Genomic DNA, 15,978 nt, shown 5'->3' on the forward strand with positions numbered 1-15,978 from the left:
ACTATAGTATAATTAAAGCATTTTAAGCACGTTCTTATTTAAAGACGCATCTAGTTAGTCTGTGGCGGTCAAAAGGTTAAATAAGAATATTCCTAAATGCTCTATTATGCTATAAGTCTACCTACTTTAGTAACTATAACTACGGTCAGACAGAGTTTAATACTCTAATAATTAATGTTAAATTTTAAAAAACTATGTTAAATCCATTAACAACAATGTCAATATTCTCGCGGCGTTGGCACTGTTGTCAGTCTTCTATGTTTACTAGGTAAGTTAAGAGCCCGTCAACGTGCACACTAGCGCCACTGCTAAATAATCGTGATAATTTAAATTTAACGAAAGATTTTTTTAAAGGGGGCCGCTACGTATTGTATCTACATAGTATTAAAGTAACTTTTGAATACATCAAACTAGTTTTATGTTGCTGGATTCGCCGATCTAACAAAAACGGCCGTTTTAACTTTGGACGCATAGATTGAAGAATCCAGCAACATAAAAACTAGTTTGATGTATTCAAGAGGTACTTAAATGTGACGGAATCTATGAAAAGGGACCTTATTGTCGATGGCGCTTACGTCATTATTAAAGATGCTCCGATATAAATATAATGCCGCGCGATGTAAGCGCCATCGACAATAAGGTCCCTTTTCATAGATAATGCCCCAAATACAAAATACAGTACGTAGCGGCCCCCTTTTTTAAATACCTGACGTTAATTTGAAATAATCACGATTATTTAGCAGTGGCGCTAGTGTGCACGTTGATGGGCTGTTAACAATATCGGCTCTGTGCTGCTGGAGAGAATATTATAAATGGGTAAATAACACAACTATTGCCAAAAAGATAAACCAAGTTTATTTTCACATTAAATTATGGTATACAAACAAATCATTAATTGTCGTCCCCGGTGCGAAAGTGCCCATGATGCTAGCAACTTTTCAACGCTGGATTACTATGGGCAGCTTTTGCACCAGGAACGGCTCGGAGCGAGGGCCGTAATGTATAGGTATACATAGTAATGACCTGAAAAGGGAAAAAGTGTTTTGGTCTCAGACACACTCAGAGTACTCAGACAACGATATAACCGGAGAGTTAGCCACGGAAATAGGTACTTATGCAATTTATAGAGCAACGTAATCCCTCTAGTTAGTGTGCCATACTAACATTATTAATTAATCCGGTCGCCTGGCAGCAGTTCAGCGGTGGGTGTGAGAGTGGTTGGGCAACAACGGAGTTGTAAAATCAATTGAAGGTGTGCAATTTATAGAGCTCTGTGTTTGGTGTGATATTATAGCTAATTATGTATTTAATTCAAATATAACAATGCCAGGCGTTTTTGCTTTACGTATATAATCCACTCGTACTTTTCGCAATCGTACTTTTTGTACTCTGTCACAGAATAAATAATAGTACTACTCTGTTCGATTACGCCTAGGTATGTGTTAAGGAAAAGTAGAAGACATATACAACTATGCGTGAAGCAATTGTGAGTCAGGTGGAATTTGCTCATGGTCTTCCTGCAGGCGCTCAAGTGGTTTGTGTACTTTCATCACCTGACACTACTATTCCCCCAAATAAAACGCCTGGCATTGTTATATTTGAATTAAATATATAATTCGCTATGATATCATTTTACAACCCCTTTGTTGCCCATCCACTCACACACCCACCGCTGAACTGCTGCCATGCTGGATTAATTAATAATGATAGTATGGCCCACTAACTAGAGGGATTTCGTTGCTCTATAAATTGCATAAGTACCTATTTCCGTGGCTAGCTCTTAGACTAATATATATAATATACAAATACTTAAATACATAGAAAACATCCATGACTCGGGAACAAATATCTGTGCTCATCACACAAATTAATGCCCTTACCGGGATTCGAACCAGGACCGCGGCTTCACAGGCAGGGTGACTACCCATTAGACCAGACCGGTCGTCAAAACATATATATGTACTTACATAAGAGAATTTGGGACGTTAGCCGCGTACCCTGCCTCGTTTCCAGCCTTGGCCACCGGTGGACTTGATCACTTTATCTTTAGTGTATGACATATATTTCAATTTATAAGAACTGAAACAAACTACTAATGATGTCGCGGGGTAAACTATAAAAATACTAACGCGTTGGCCACATTGCGCGACTGGCTCCGGCTAAGGCAGGGAAGGCTAGATGGGAACGAAAGGTCCGATCGCTGTGTCTCGCTACAACCTATGGTTGTCGCCTTAGCCGAAGCCAGTCGAGCAATGTCATGGCCAAGCCGTAAGGCTAAAGGCTTCGTCACACAGGCGCGTTTTCCGGGCGGGGCGTTAGCGGGGCGCGCCGCTTTTACATATAAAACGTTCACGCCCCGCCCGGGAAACGCGCCTGTGTGACGGAAACTTAAGCGTATGCTGAGACGCAGGCGACGTAGGTCACGCAGCGCAGCACAGAGCGATTTTTGTAAAGTATAGAACGTCCTTTAGGTACGCACACTCCAGAGTAAGGACGTTCCATACTTTACAAAATCTGCTCTGTGCTGCGCTGCATGAACTGCGTCGCCTGCGTCTCATAATACGCTTAGCCTAGTGGCATTATTCATAAAAGTGTTACTGCCCTGAATTAGCTATGAATCGTTTGTCTTTATCTGTCATTTTGACTTAGATAAAGATAAGATAAAAGATAGTTTATTCAAGTAGGCATAATTACAATGCGCTTATGAACGTCAAATAAAGCTAGGTAGACCGGCTCCCTTATGTATTTGAAAGAAAGGGATAAAAAATTATTTAACTAAATCAGGTCCGTAAAGTTTTATGAATAAGGTGGTAAGTACATATCTTGTCAAATAAAAATGATATTTTTGATAAAAGTTTTTATTGCCGACTATAAAGGCCCCTGTACACAATGGGCCATCGCCGGCCAAACCAAGGGACGCAGCCATGCGGTAGAATGAGATAGCAATATCACTTGCTCCCTCTAACGCATAAATGCGTCCCCCAGAATGGCGCATTGTGTACTGGGGCCTTAACAGGCAATTAATACCTACTCATAAAAACAATTTCTAAGAAAGCCAAACACAAATTTGGTTGCTTTATATATATCAAAGAGTTTCTTTGCCCACATCCTGCGTCCATCATCAGATATTCGGTGGTACCATAATATTGCGTTATCAGTTATCACCCAACTTAAATAATGTATATTAAGTTTTAGCTCAATCGAATAAAGAGACGTGGGGTCTAATTTATCTTGTAATATGTACTTGATACATACATTGCAACTTAAAGGTTTGTTAGAAAAAACCTTTTAAATACCACTGTAATAGTTTCACCTACATATGCTTAACAAATAAACACTTTTACTATTGACTTCGAAATGCATGGACGTGCCTGCTGAGAAGTGTGTTCCAGGCAGAAAGTCAGAACTTTTTTTTGGCGCACTCTCTCGTTCTATAGCTAAATATTATGACTATCCCTTTTCTAAATAAGTTAATTTCTATCGTGTCCTCGATAACTTGAGTGTCCTCCAATATGTTATGACTGAAACAGAAACAAATAGATTAGATGAGGTCATGATTCTATAGTGGCGCAGGCTAGTACAGAGGTTCATTTGCAAATTATAAGAAATTAATGTCATTTTTAGAAAGCTGTCGTTTTTAAGTCAGGGGGATTTTATAGTTTCATTGGTCCGATTTCGTTTCGACTGAAAATAAATTAAATTTTGTTCCAGTAACTATTAATCCGTTATTTAAAGCATTTTTGTTATTATTTTTTTATTAAAGAGTACCTATTATGTATTAAAGTGTAGTCTATGCCACCTGCGGCATAAAAACATACCAATGAACATCTTATTCAACAATATTTGTCTCAGTAGTTAAGCTTTTATGCTAGGGTAATACACGACACAAACATACCCACACACATACATACATACCTACATACATAGGCTGCTAAAATCATAATTCTTCCCATTGTCACGTATACAATCAAACCACTTAGGGTATTGCAAATGAAAACATTTAAAATAAGAGTACCTACTTAAATCTTTCAATTAAACTGCTGGCAATACACACTAGGCTATGCCTGCGCAGTTTAGCATGTACACTGTACAGTTCAACTGCACAGGTAAAGCCGGTTTGGAAACTGCAGTCGAATGCCTTTTTACCTGTGCAGTTAGACTGTACATAAAAATTAAATATTAATAATATTTTATCCTTATGTCTTAGATTCATGGCACAAAGTGTGGTGGTGTTTTTCTTTTGTCAATACACTTGAATTCTTACATACAAAACCAGCTTCTACAATATTCAGACAGGGTAAAAAAACAATTTTGAAAGTGAGGTCTACGGGTTCCAAAGTTTTTAATTGTTGTTACAATCATTATGACCTTTTTCTGCAGTGTGAAAAAAATGTCAATTGGTAGTTTAGTAGTGTATCTTTCAATGTTGTTAACTCTAGTTTACCAAAAACAAGTATAACAAACTAGAACTTTCTAGTTAGGTAATTAATCTACAGTTGGATCAACTTTTACAACATCCATTGTTGCCATGACAACTTCATGCAATTATAGTAGTCATAGAACAGTTTTTAACAAACTTTTGTCACTTAGTAGAACATAGTCATAGTAGAAGATCAGTGTCAATAGTTTTAAATGGCACAATAAACTCTTCATGATTTTAGTTTAAGAAAGGTGTACTTACATCTCCAATCCTTGATTCTTCTGGATCCATTTTAGACAAGCCAGTTCTCCCGGTAATTGGTTGAGTTACCGCTCACTGCTAGCGGAGCCTGGGTTGCTGCCACATTGATTTTTCTAACTTTGCAGCTCAATTAACGACAAGTCTGACAATAAAAATAGAATTTATAGATAATTGACACATTTAACAGCTAAATTGTATTCAGTGATGACTTGATGACCCTACCTGCAACGGTAGTTAGAAACTGGATTTGGGCTAATATCAACAAGATAAACAACAAACATTAACACATTAACTGCCAGCGACTCACTAGGGGAGTTCACTGTTCGTAGGCGCTTTTTGCTACATACGGTTTTTCCCATGTTATCGGCTACACTCGTAGCGCGTAGCTCGCGCTGGCACTGAATGTTTTAAGTAATGCTAAGTTATGGATGTTTCTTGTGTCCATACTACAAACTTTGCTTAGTTTGAGATGAGGTTGATCTGTATTAATTATTAGCATAGTACTTACCGACTTCCATGCCTGCTGCCACTGATGCCACTGATCTGTACGGATCGTGCTCTCATAGAACTTGAATGCAGCACTGCACTTATCTCTGGCTTCCGAGAGGCTCATAGTCCTCCCTGTACTCCCTGTAGGCGAACAGGGGATGCTGAGTTATATATTTTGCTAGCATTTTCTTCTGCGTCAAAGAATCGACTGAAAAACATATTCATGACAAAATCAGTTATGATCAAACGAATTATAACTTTTTCTGTAAATAAATTATTGGTTTTTAGAGAAACTTACATTATGCGTGGCATTTTCTTTAGATTTCACAGCAAATCAGTATTTTTCTTCAACTTGGTTTGTATTCTGATATTTTCACTGATCACGCGCGTACGCGATGCTTGTCAATGTCAAATTATTGTCAATTGACTCAATTGTCAAACACGATTATCCGTGCATGTTATAATGTAGGTCAATTTGTATAAAGCTGTCACTCATTTAAACACTTTTCAATTTGGAAGTGTAGTAATAAAATTGACTATTCATGTTCAAACTATGTCCGACACACGTCCGACATATGAATAAGGGCAGCCATTGAATAGATTTTTCATAAGCTCTACGCATAGACAGTCGTGGTCACTATCGTATGATAGTCGATAACTTTATTCAATATCGACGTGGTAGGCTTATCGTAGCTCGGGGCCATGCTCAGCGATATGACAAATTTACCAATAACGTTAGAAGACAACGTATCATACCACGTGCAATATGATACGCCCGTGCTAAGCCCGCTGGACATAAATACTCGTCACCCCTTCATATCTCCCCACTGCACCCTTGTTTGCAGCGTAAATTAAATTTTTATCGCAGCACACCCCATAAAGCAACGCTTCGTATTATTTTTATTCGCTTTGTTTCTGTAAATTACTCTAATCTGCCTCTGGCTTTATATTCCCAGCTTTTAGAGGGCTTTTTCATTTTTTCCGAGCTAACGAAGTTTGCGTTTGTCGGTGATAATTTCTGTAAATTGTGTTAACACTGTGTTAGAGTTGGCAGGTGAAATTGCAGAGTAGTTAATACAGTAGATGCACTGTCTAATAAATTTACTTATTTACTTTCTCTCTCTTCATTCGTCAAAAACTGATCAGAAAGTTGGATTTTATCCCAAATTCAAGTAATAAGATTCAAATTATGAGTGGTTGCCTCATGTTGGCTGTTGGATTTAGATTTTTAAGTGATGATAAAAATATATTAATAGCGTCCATTTGGATTCGATGTATAATGTAATGTTGTAATGTTGTACATCTAAGGTATTTGCCTCGCGTCGATGGTGAATATTTTCGGTTTCACCCGGTAGCAAAGTTTGTTTAACCCTCGTGCCTTGAAACCCTCGTAATGCTCAGTATTCCACTTTTCAAATCACTCGCTGCGCTTGTGGTGCAATTTTGGAGTCTTTCGCTTGCTCGATTATCAATATTAGCACGAGAGACTCAACAATAATGTTGTAACGTCAAGTACAATCAATATTTTTCGTCGATTCAGTTTTATTTAATAATTTTAGAGCAATGGGTTTCCGAAATCTACAGCTCTCACAGCCACTAGTTTAAAACATCCATTCATATCCACAAACTATCCATTTCAGGAAATCTCACACAATAATACGATTGAAATTGCGCGTAGCTCCGTTGATCCCTAACAACGTAACAATGCGACCGCTTTGAGTCTTAATCAACTGCTATTCGATTCATTTACTACTCTCTATTATGCTGGGATAATCGGACGATGCGGCAGATAAAAGGACGAGACGACTACGACACGATACCGACTAAATAAATATTTTTGTATAAATATATATTTATTTATTTTTTATTAAAAATGGGCTTACTCGTGGCCACAGACTAGCCGAGGCGAAGACGTGGCCTACGATGGAGCGAGTCTGCCCAGAAGGTGCCTGTTCACCCTTGATTTGAAGGTTGCCGGGTTATATGAGCTCGGAAATATAGACGCCGGCAAGGAATTCCATTTCTTGGCAGTGCGCATAAGGAAAGAGGAAGCAAAGCGCTTCGTGCGGATTCGTGGAATATCTACCAAGTAAGGATGGAAACCGGCCGTGCGTCTAAAAGTCCGATGGTAGAATGGGGACGGTGGAATAAGCTCGCTTGAGCACACTCCCCGAAGTGCAATCTGTAGAACACCGACAGACTGGCGACTTTCCGCCGATGGGCCAAAGACTGAATCTTACCCGTTAGCTTCTTGTCACCAATCGTTCTCCTCATTTCTAAATGATCGAGCAAAATCGAATCTTGAGGTTGGGCAAAAATGTTTCCAGATGTCTGTCCGGATGTCCACCTCCACAGGAACGCATTTCCCAACCGATTTTCGTGAAATGTTGTGTGCAGGTTCGATAATATTGTTTATTAGCTTCTGCCCGCGAAGCTATAATACTTGCACAGACATTATCTCGTAGCCAGGATTATTCACCAGCAACTTGCTCTTCTATATGGTCTTGTGGACCGCGAAGTACCGTACTACAAGTACTTACCTGCGCCTGTTCTAGAGAATGGTCGTGCCACGCTCTATTGGGATCGATCTGTCATCACTGACAGGACTATTGTAGCCAATAAGCCTGACATTGTGATAATAGATCGGTCGCAACGTCGGGCCGTGCTCGTTGACATCACCATCCCCCATGATGAGAATCTCGTGAAGGCCGAGAAGGACAAGTCCAGTAAGTACCTAGACTTGGCTCACGAGATAACCGCCATGTGGGATGTTGATCATTGTCCCCATAGTCGTTTCAGTGGTCTAATAGCGAAGAGTCTCGCTCGACCAACATCTTGAGAGTAGGTGGTTGGATCAAGGGTCAGATGCAGAAGGCGGTGATCTTGGACACGGCGCGGATAGTCCGCCGGTTCCTCTCTCTGCGGCCCTGACCACCGACAGACCGCTGCCGGCGGCACCCTAGGTTAGGTTGTTTTATAATGTGTTTATGTGTATTTTTTATTGTTTTGTAACTGTTTTTATATTCTACTTTTATATTCATATTGTAAAAACCCTAACTTAGAGAAGATAAATAGATAAAGGAATAATAAATTCATTTATCTCAGATACGTGATCCATAAGTACACAATCAACAATCAATTAATAAACTTAGAAAAATTTGAAAAATATAATTATCATAAAATATATTTGAGACCGATGCCAGACTCACATGGTTTACAAGAGCATGGCTTGACAAGAGATTTTTTATACTGTTACAAAGAAAGTTATAAAGTACATTCACTCTTTTGTATTTGTGCTTTCGTGGCACATACGAGAACTTCGGGTTGTATTCACACTGTATACTTACTTGGCGCAACGACCCGAAGTGTGCTTGGCCTTCGACACCAAAGACCGCCAGCCATGCTACTCTGTCCAAAGCCGTTTCTGTCCCGTCGACGGCGCCGAGTTCGCTAAGGTATTTTTGCACTTCGTCTCAGCGGTACCAAGGGCGTTCACACTATATGCGTGCTAATATTATTCCGATATCGTACTGATATCGTGTTGACGTCGTATCGTATAAACCGTGCTTATTAGTAGTTCGATCAGCCGTAACGGCGTCGAGGACAGTTTGAAAAGGCACGAGAGACCTGTTGCGGTCGGTTTGTGCGGTTTTATTCAAACATGTGCACAGAGTAAGTGTAGTACCATTCGCCCACTGTTACCTGTACATCGGTGGACCTTATGTCTTTAGTAATAAGGTTCACCAATGTACAGTTAGGAGTGTTGCAGTTTGTAGTACCTATATTAACGCTAAAAGAGCGCTTTTAGCAATTTTTAAGGTTTGTGTAAGAAACCCTAGATTGTTTAGCAAAAGCACTGATAAATATGTCATTAAGACAAATCACTACATACTATAAAACAAAGTCGCTTCCCGTTTTCTGTCTGTATGTATGTATGCTTAGATCTCTCTACGTAACGGATTTTGATGCGGTTTTTTTTTACATAGAGTAATTCAAGAGGAGGGTTTATGTATAATTTGTTAACCCGTGCGAAGTCTGGGCAGGTCGCTAGAATTTAGATGTACTTTTCTGTATTGTTTTTTGAGTCACAGTCAAGACCCTTTGCATGATACGACACGCACCCTGGAAATTCGCTCTTTTGTTGTTTCGTGCTGTCAAAGACATAATATATGTAACTACTATCTATCTTGGTGCTGTATAATGTATCTACAGCAGTTTATTACTGCCTTGTATCGTCCAGATGTCGTACCGATGTCGTATCATATAAAACTGTTTATTAATTAGCAGTTCGATCCACAGTAACTGTGTTGAGGATACCGTCGGTTTCAAAAGGCAGGGACCTGTTGCGGTCCGTTTGTACGCTCATTCAGGTGCGGAAATAGGAAGAGACGTATTCAGAAATGGTGATTATTATACTAATTAATGACATCCTAGCGTAGTCGGTAGTGACCCTGCCAATGAAGCTAGAGGTCCCGAGTTCGAATCCTGGTAAGGGAATTTAATTTGTGTGTTTATAGCCAATATCAATTAAATAATCAAAAAATATTAAAACAATGAATATTTTGTTTCAAACCCAAAAATTCTCCAATAATAAATTAATTAATTTAAATAATTTATTTTTAACAAGCAAATACGTCTGCGAAGGGTGCTATTAAGCTTAGAATAAATATAATTTAAGTGGAAAAATTACAGTTTGAGTTCAAGTCTCACCTAAGGAGGTAATTTTATTCCACTTTTAATTTATTTTCTGCAATAATACTGCTTAAATCACAACCCTTAATTTTTATAAAAACAACTTAAGACGTACCTATAGATCACCTCAAAACTTAAATCAAACGATTCCACAAAAGTTAGAACGGGCAAGATTTAGAAGGAACTCGATAAAAGCCGCTCGCAAAACTAAAGAACCGAAGATATCGACTAATATATGGACTAGACGGCTAATGCGAAATCCGAACTCGAAGAGTCTATGTCCGTCTCTATCGCTCTTGCATATTCGTATAAAAGGGATATAACGTCGATGTTCAATGCTAACACCAACGTAAATCAGAGTGTACTTGAACAAATGTATGTGAAACCAAGTGCCCGATTCAGATATAACAACTTGTAATGGTTTTGAACTGGTACGACCGGTCGTGACCTTGAAGATCGCTCACGCCGATTGGTACATGGGTACATCTATATGATTCGAAATAAATAATTGAATTGAACTGTAACAAGGTACCAAATAGTACGGAAATTTAATTCTTTATTACATAAAGCGGTAATTTGAAGTCACACAGCTTAAAATAAACATTGTATTCATTCGAATGAACCTCTTTCTCTGTCACACAATGGTAGGTAATAAAAGAAACATGTTAAAACTAGGCTCGTAACAGGTATGACCGAAACTAAATTCGCAGTTAGAGCAGACAGACGAGCAAACAAACAAATAATGTAGAACTTTTAACTGGCGATAAGGGTGTGAGATAGAACTAGTGTTAAAGTTGTGCTAAGAGTGCCGCCTCTTCATACATTAAAAAACTGGCGGTTATGTTATTATTATAAAGGTTGAACACGCCAAAACTGGGGCATGTACAATCGACTATTGCTATGCAAATAATAGAGATATACAAACTTTTATGGCACCTACTTGGTCACAAGACACTGGCCTATAATGTTATCAAGTTTTTTTAAATTATGTTTATTCGTTGTCAAAATGTCGAGCAAACAACATCAACAACGCGAGCGAATTTTGCACGAATACGTAGAAAATTCATTACTGAGCTACAGAGATATCGCGAAACGACTGAAATGTCCTCAATCTACGGTTTGTCGCGTATTAAAGAAGTTCCGTGCGCACCTAACAATAGATCGGAAGCCAGGAAGTGGAGGCGTGCAGGGTGTCAAGAATAAAAAAAAGGACGAGAAGGTGGTGAACATGTTTGCCTCAAATCCTAAGATTTCGTCTCGCGATGTTGCTAAAAAAGTTAAAATGTCTCAGTCCTATGTTCAAAAAGTGAAACGTAGGGCTGGCCTAAGGAGTTATAAGGCCCAGGCAGCACCAGATCGAGACTCGAAACAGAACTCATCCGCGAAGAAACGGTCTCGAAAACTTTATGAGAATTTCATAACCAAATTTGCATGCGTCGTCATGGACGACGAAACATACATAAAAGGTGACTTTAAACAAATTCCTGGGCAAGAGTTCTATACCAGCCTAAGTAGAGTAGACGCCCCTGAAGAGTGTAAATTAAAAAAACGTTCGAAATTTCCAAAAAAGTACCTGCTTTGGCAAGCAATATGTAGCTGTGGGAAAAGAAGTCGGCCGTTTATTACTACCGGGACAATAAACGGCGATATTTATAGAAAAGAGTGTTTGCAGAAACGTTTGCTACCTTTCATAAGAAAGCATGACTCACCACCTTTGTTTTGGCCAGATTTAGCCAGTTGCCACTACTCAAAACCAGTGATGGAATGGTATGCTGCAAATGGGATCGTGGTGGTACCAAAAGTGTGCAACCCCCCAAATAGTCCGGAACTGCGGCCCGTTGAAGAGTACTGGAGTATTATGAAGGGAATTTTAAAAAAGAAAGGCGGCGGAGTAAAATCGGTCCCTGAACTACAAAAGATGTGGACATGGGCGTCAAGACAGTGTTCTATTAACATGGTGCAAAGTCTTATGAGCCGTGTACGTAGGAAAGTTAGAAAAATGGCTTACTGTGTAGACCAAATCTAAAATATGGAATGTTATTTTAAACAGCGTTAAATATGCTATTAAATGTGTAAAACATAATATACTTTTTCACTTTTATTATAATTTTGTACTACATTTTGTGTGCCCCAGTTTTGGCGTGTTCAACCTTTAATAGGGAATATTACGCGGAACTCTGCGTAGGGTGCGCCACTCCCAAAATAAATCACAATCTAAGGGTCTACCGCAAACGACAGAGCCGAAATTTTCTGACCTCTCTATCACTCTTGCATATTCGAGCGATTAAGAGGCAGAGGAGGTAGCTGAGGTTCGATTTCGCGTTTTCCTGTAGGCCCTTTGTATACAAACCGCCTTGATGTAGGTATCAATGTCATATTTGATTGTCTGTGAAAACTTGTCAAAACACAGTTTATACTTGTCAATAATAAACCTATATTTTTGTTGTTTGTTTCAGGTACGCAAATACTTAAAAGTCACTATGCTTGATGCCTATTAGAAGTACAGTCCTATCGTGTAAGTAACTTATAGTTCCAGTTTTACTGACTTCAAGCAAACACACGCGTATTTACTGCATCGAAGAGTTTCCAAATCATAAGCGAAAGCTGATTGGTTTGTCGATTCACATAGAGTAAACGATCAATGCCGGCGTAGACGAGACTTTAGTAACTTCCTAAGGGCTTTATCTCTGGGAAAGATTGTAAATTACGCTCCTTTTCAGTTGCTGTGATGCTTATATTGCATAAATGTCATTTTATAACCACCCATAACTACCATCTTGTAGTTTTATTACTATGTATGTATGTATGTCACTTTATTGCACATAAATAAGTTTACACAAAATAGAAAAAATGAAGTAAAAGATGTAAGCGAACATAAGCGAACTTATCCCTAAAAATGATCTCTTCCAGCTAACGTTTGTGAAAATGGGAAAGATTCGTATCGGTTAAATTTGTTATCCTGGTTATCTTTATTCTATTATGTATACAACGGTATTCAGATGGTGACGATGACAAAACGGTCGGTTTTGCAAACCGTAGAAGCTGTCATCTCTGGGCCCTATCATGGATTTTGCTCCACCGTCGTATAGTTTGTAATACTATCTGTTATTGCAGTTTTCATGTTGCTTATCTTTATTCGCCACTACACTGTCATAAAAGGTCGTTGGAACTTTATCTCGTAAAATATATTCAATGTAAACAATTTGGGTGCAAATTCAATTGAGTTTTGTTGCTGAGCGCGATATTTTGTTATCTGATTTGGTTACTGGGTATGTGATTTTATTAGTTTTGAAACTACGGGTTTGAAAATCGGTTTTAGATTTTAGTTTGTATTTCAGTCAGGTTTTTCTATTTTTTTGTGAAACATTTTCGTGACAATTTGACGGGGTATTCAGCTGGTGATTGTAAACAAGTTTTTATAGGTCTGGCTTGGCCCCTTATTCTGAACTCTAGTTTTTTTAATATATTAGGTACCTGAATAACATTATTAGATGAAATTAACAAAAATACCGTCTTTAAGAGTAGAACCTTGTCAGGTTCTACTCTTAAAGACGGTTAATAACAATTTATTTTAAGGATGGCTCAAGCTAGAATGGTTCGGGGTCCGGGTCGAGGCACCCGACATTCGCTTTCTATGATGGGTGCTGGACGTTCTATAGAAAATTGAAGCATCGGCCCGGACCCGGACCGTTCTAGCTTAATTAAGTCACCCTTTAAACGTTATTTTTACATTACTTTTCTACGGTTTTTGCTCGATTGATTGCTTGGTACATTGATTCTTAGGTACCAAGATTAACTTAAAAAAAAAAACAAAATTGCTATGAACTCCTAAACATACAGTGTGTAAGTCATAAGAAAATAAGCAATAAAAAGCTGTTCAGTTCCCTCCCCATAATGGAATCGAGAAACACATTTCACTTCATCAACATCTTGACAAATTGCTTCTGTACTCATTTGCCAACACCATCTCAGCTCCACAAAGCGTGTGGAAACACCCCGACTTAAAAACGACTTAACACCTCACTGAATCCTAGTCACATAAGCCCTTCTCCTGTTACGCTAAGATTCAGCGCATAAACTTCCAAACGGCGTAAACTTATATAAATGCTATGGAGAGTTACGACGTTGTTAAAGTTGTGATATTTGGATCCGCGGATTTGTTAAATAAAGCCCTAATCTTCTCAGACAAACATGGCGACGGCGTAGATCCGAGAGAGATATGCAAGTGCTAGGGGGAGATGGAAGACTAATATTTCCCTTTGGTCTTGGGTTGTTTAGTTGATGATTTTGCGTGTCTCTGTCATCCAACTATAGACCAAAAATCTCCCAACTATGGCCCAAACTCAGTTGAATTTATTTTGTCACCCTCCTATATTTTGACAAGATTATAATAATATTATTAGGTAAGGTCAACCGAGGTAAATGCGTCATTCGAAGATATTTTTGAAACGCAAAATATTATAACTATTATAGCCGGCTGCATTAAAAGTTCAGTGACCACAATCCAAACAGAGAGGGTGCAATCGTTCTAAAATGTTCCGTTTAGAAGAAATCTGACCTTATACAAAAGTTTGCCCCAAATGCAAATCAGCAACATGCTTCGTCCCAAACATACCAATGATGATATCCGCATCAGTCTTCGACATTAAATACTATAATTGTAGTATTATTGTGTGTCTGGTTGAGTTAAGGCAATTATAATTGGTGGGAATCTGAACATTTGACTTGATGCGTCTTGTATTTGATTGAATAAGAGGTTTATTCTAAAAAAACATGTTTTCACATGACGTTATTTTTTATTACCTAATTGATTTCATGAAAGAACAATTTGTTTCATCTAACATACCAATTATCGGCCGTAGTAACCTTTAAATTTCCTTTGTAGAAACCCAAAGACCGTTAAATAGGTCTTTCAACGTTCCTAGAACCGATAATATTACCCAATTGTATATTTTTCTACCGGCGTTTGAACAAATACAAGCCATTAGCTCAGAAATGTCGCGTTACAAACTTCAAAACAGAAAACTAAGACGTCTCAGCGTTGTTTCCAATAATTCCATCTTCAGTGACCCATTTCCTACAATCCTTCATTCTGGACTCTATGCGGGGAATTTAAAGTTGCTTTTTGCTTGTGAGTCGAGAATTGAAGGAAAAATGCCACAAATAGTGTCGATCGAGTTCCCATTCGGGCAGCCTAGGAAAGGTGCTGTATTTTGGCGCTACCCTTTCAAATTTAGCTTGAATAACATTGGCTGCGACTTTTTCACGTAACTTTGATTTTAAGCTGAAATGGGAATTTGTAAAGTTTTTGTAGTTTTTTGCGTTGGTAAAACAAATAGGACGTCATAGCAGTGGTTCCTTGGAAATATAGGTTTTAAAATAAGAAATTTTATCACATGAGGTGTTACTCTTGGAGGGTCGAGATTTAGTGCTAAGTGCTTGTTGCTAGGCCTACATGAATAAAGTATATTTTGAATTGAATTGAATTATAAATTTGTTATTGTTATGAAATTATTTTAATACGAGTTTGACGACTATTACTTCATTTAGCATGCACCAATCAGCGTCTGCGATCTTCGAGGTCGTATCAAAACCAGTTCAAAATCATAATAAATGGTTACATCTCATGTTTCATTCAGAAACACAGGTAACATTATATTACATTCAGCAAATTATATATCACAATATAATTTAATGAATATAATATCGTCGGGTGACAATAAGTCACTAACTAACACCAATGAAATTATAGGACAATAATTAAACCGTGTTACAAGTGTAATAAAGTGCATTGTCACCTTAATTTTTTGATAGTACCTACTTAGTGACTTTTGCTTGTCACCCGACGATATAATGTTTTTTTTTTTTGATTGCAAAAAAAGGAGTTACAAAAAAAAAGTTGGTACGTTATATTTAAGTCCGTCCTTTTAGCCGTCCATGCACAGCATGCAAATCTTACAAGCTAGCCTAAATCTACATTATTTTATTAAATAACAATTTTATTTACAAATTATAGCTAAAACAACAACCAGAACTAAAAAGTAAAATAAAATCAAGAATAAAATCGAAATATAATGTCAAAATATAAATAATAATTAATTAATGACCAGAAACAA

General features: G+C 38.1%; 1 protein-coding gene across 1 annotated transcript in view; it reads left to right on the forward strand.

Moving 5' to 3' along the window:
* Positions 1-15,978, forward strand: part of LOC134658388 (uncharacterized) — a 409,322-nt gene that overhangs the window by 128,459 nt on the left and 264,885 nt on the right. The window lies entirely within an intron of this gene.

This window comes from Cydia amplana, chromosome 22 (genome assembly GCF_948474715.1).
Source record: "Cydia amplana chromosome 22, ilCydAmpl1.1, whole genome shotgun sequence".
NCBI classification, from domain to species: domain Eukaryota; kingdom Metazoa; phylum Arthropoda; class Insecta; order Lepidoptera; family Tortricidae; genus Cydia; species Cydia amplana.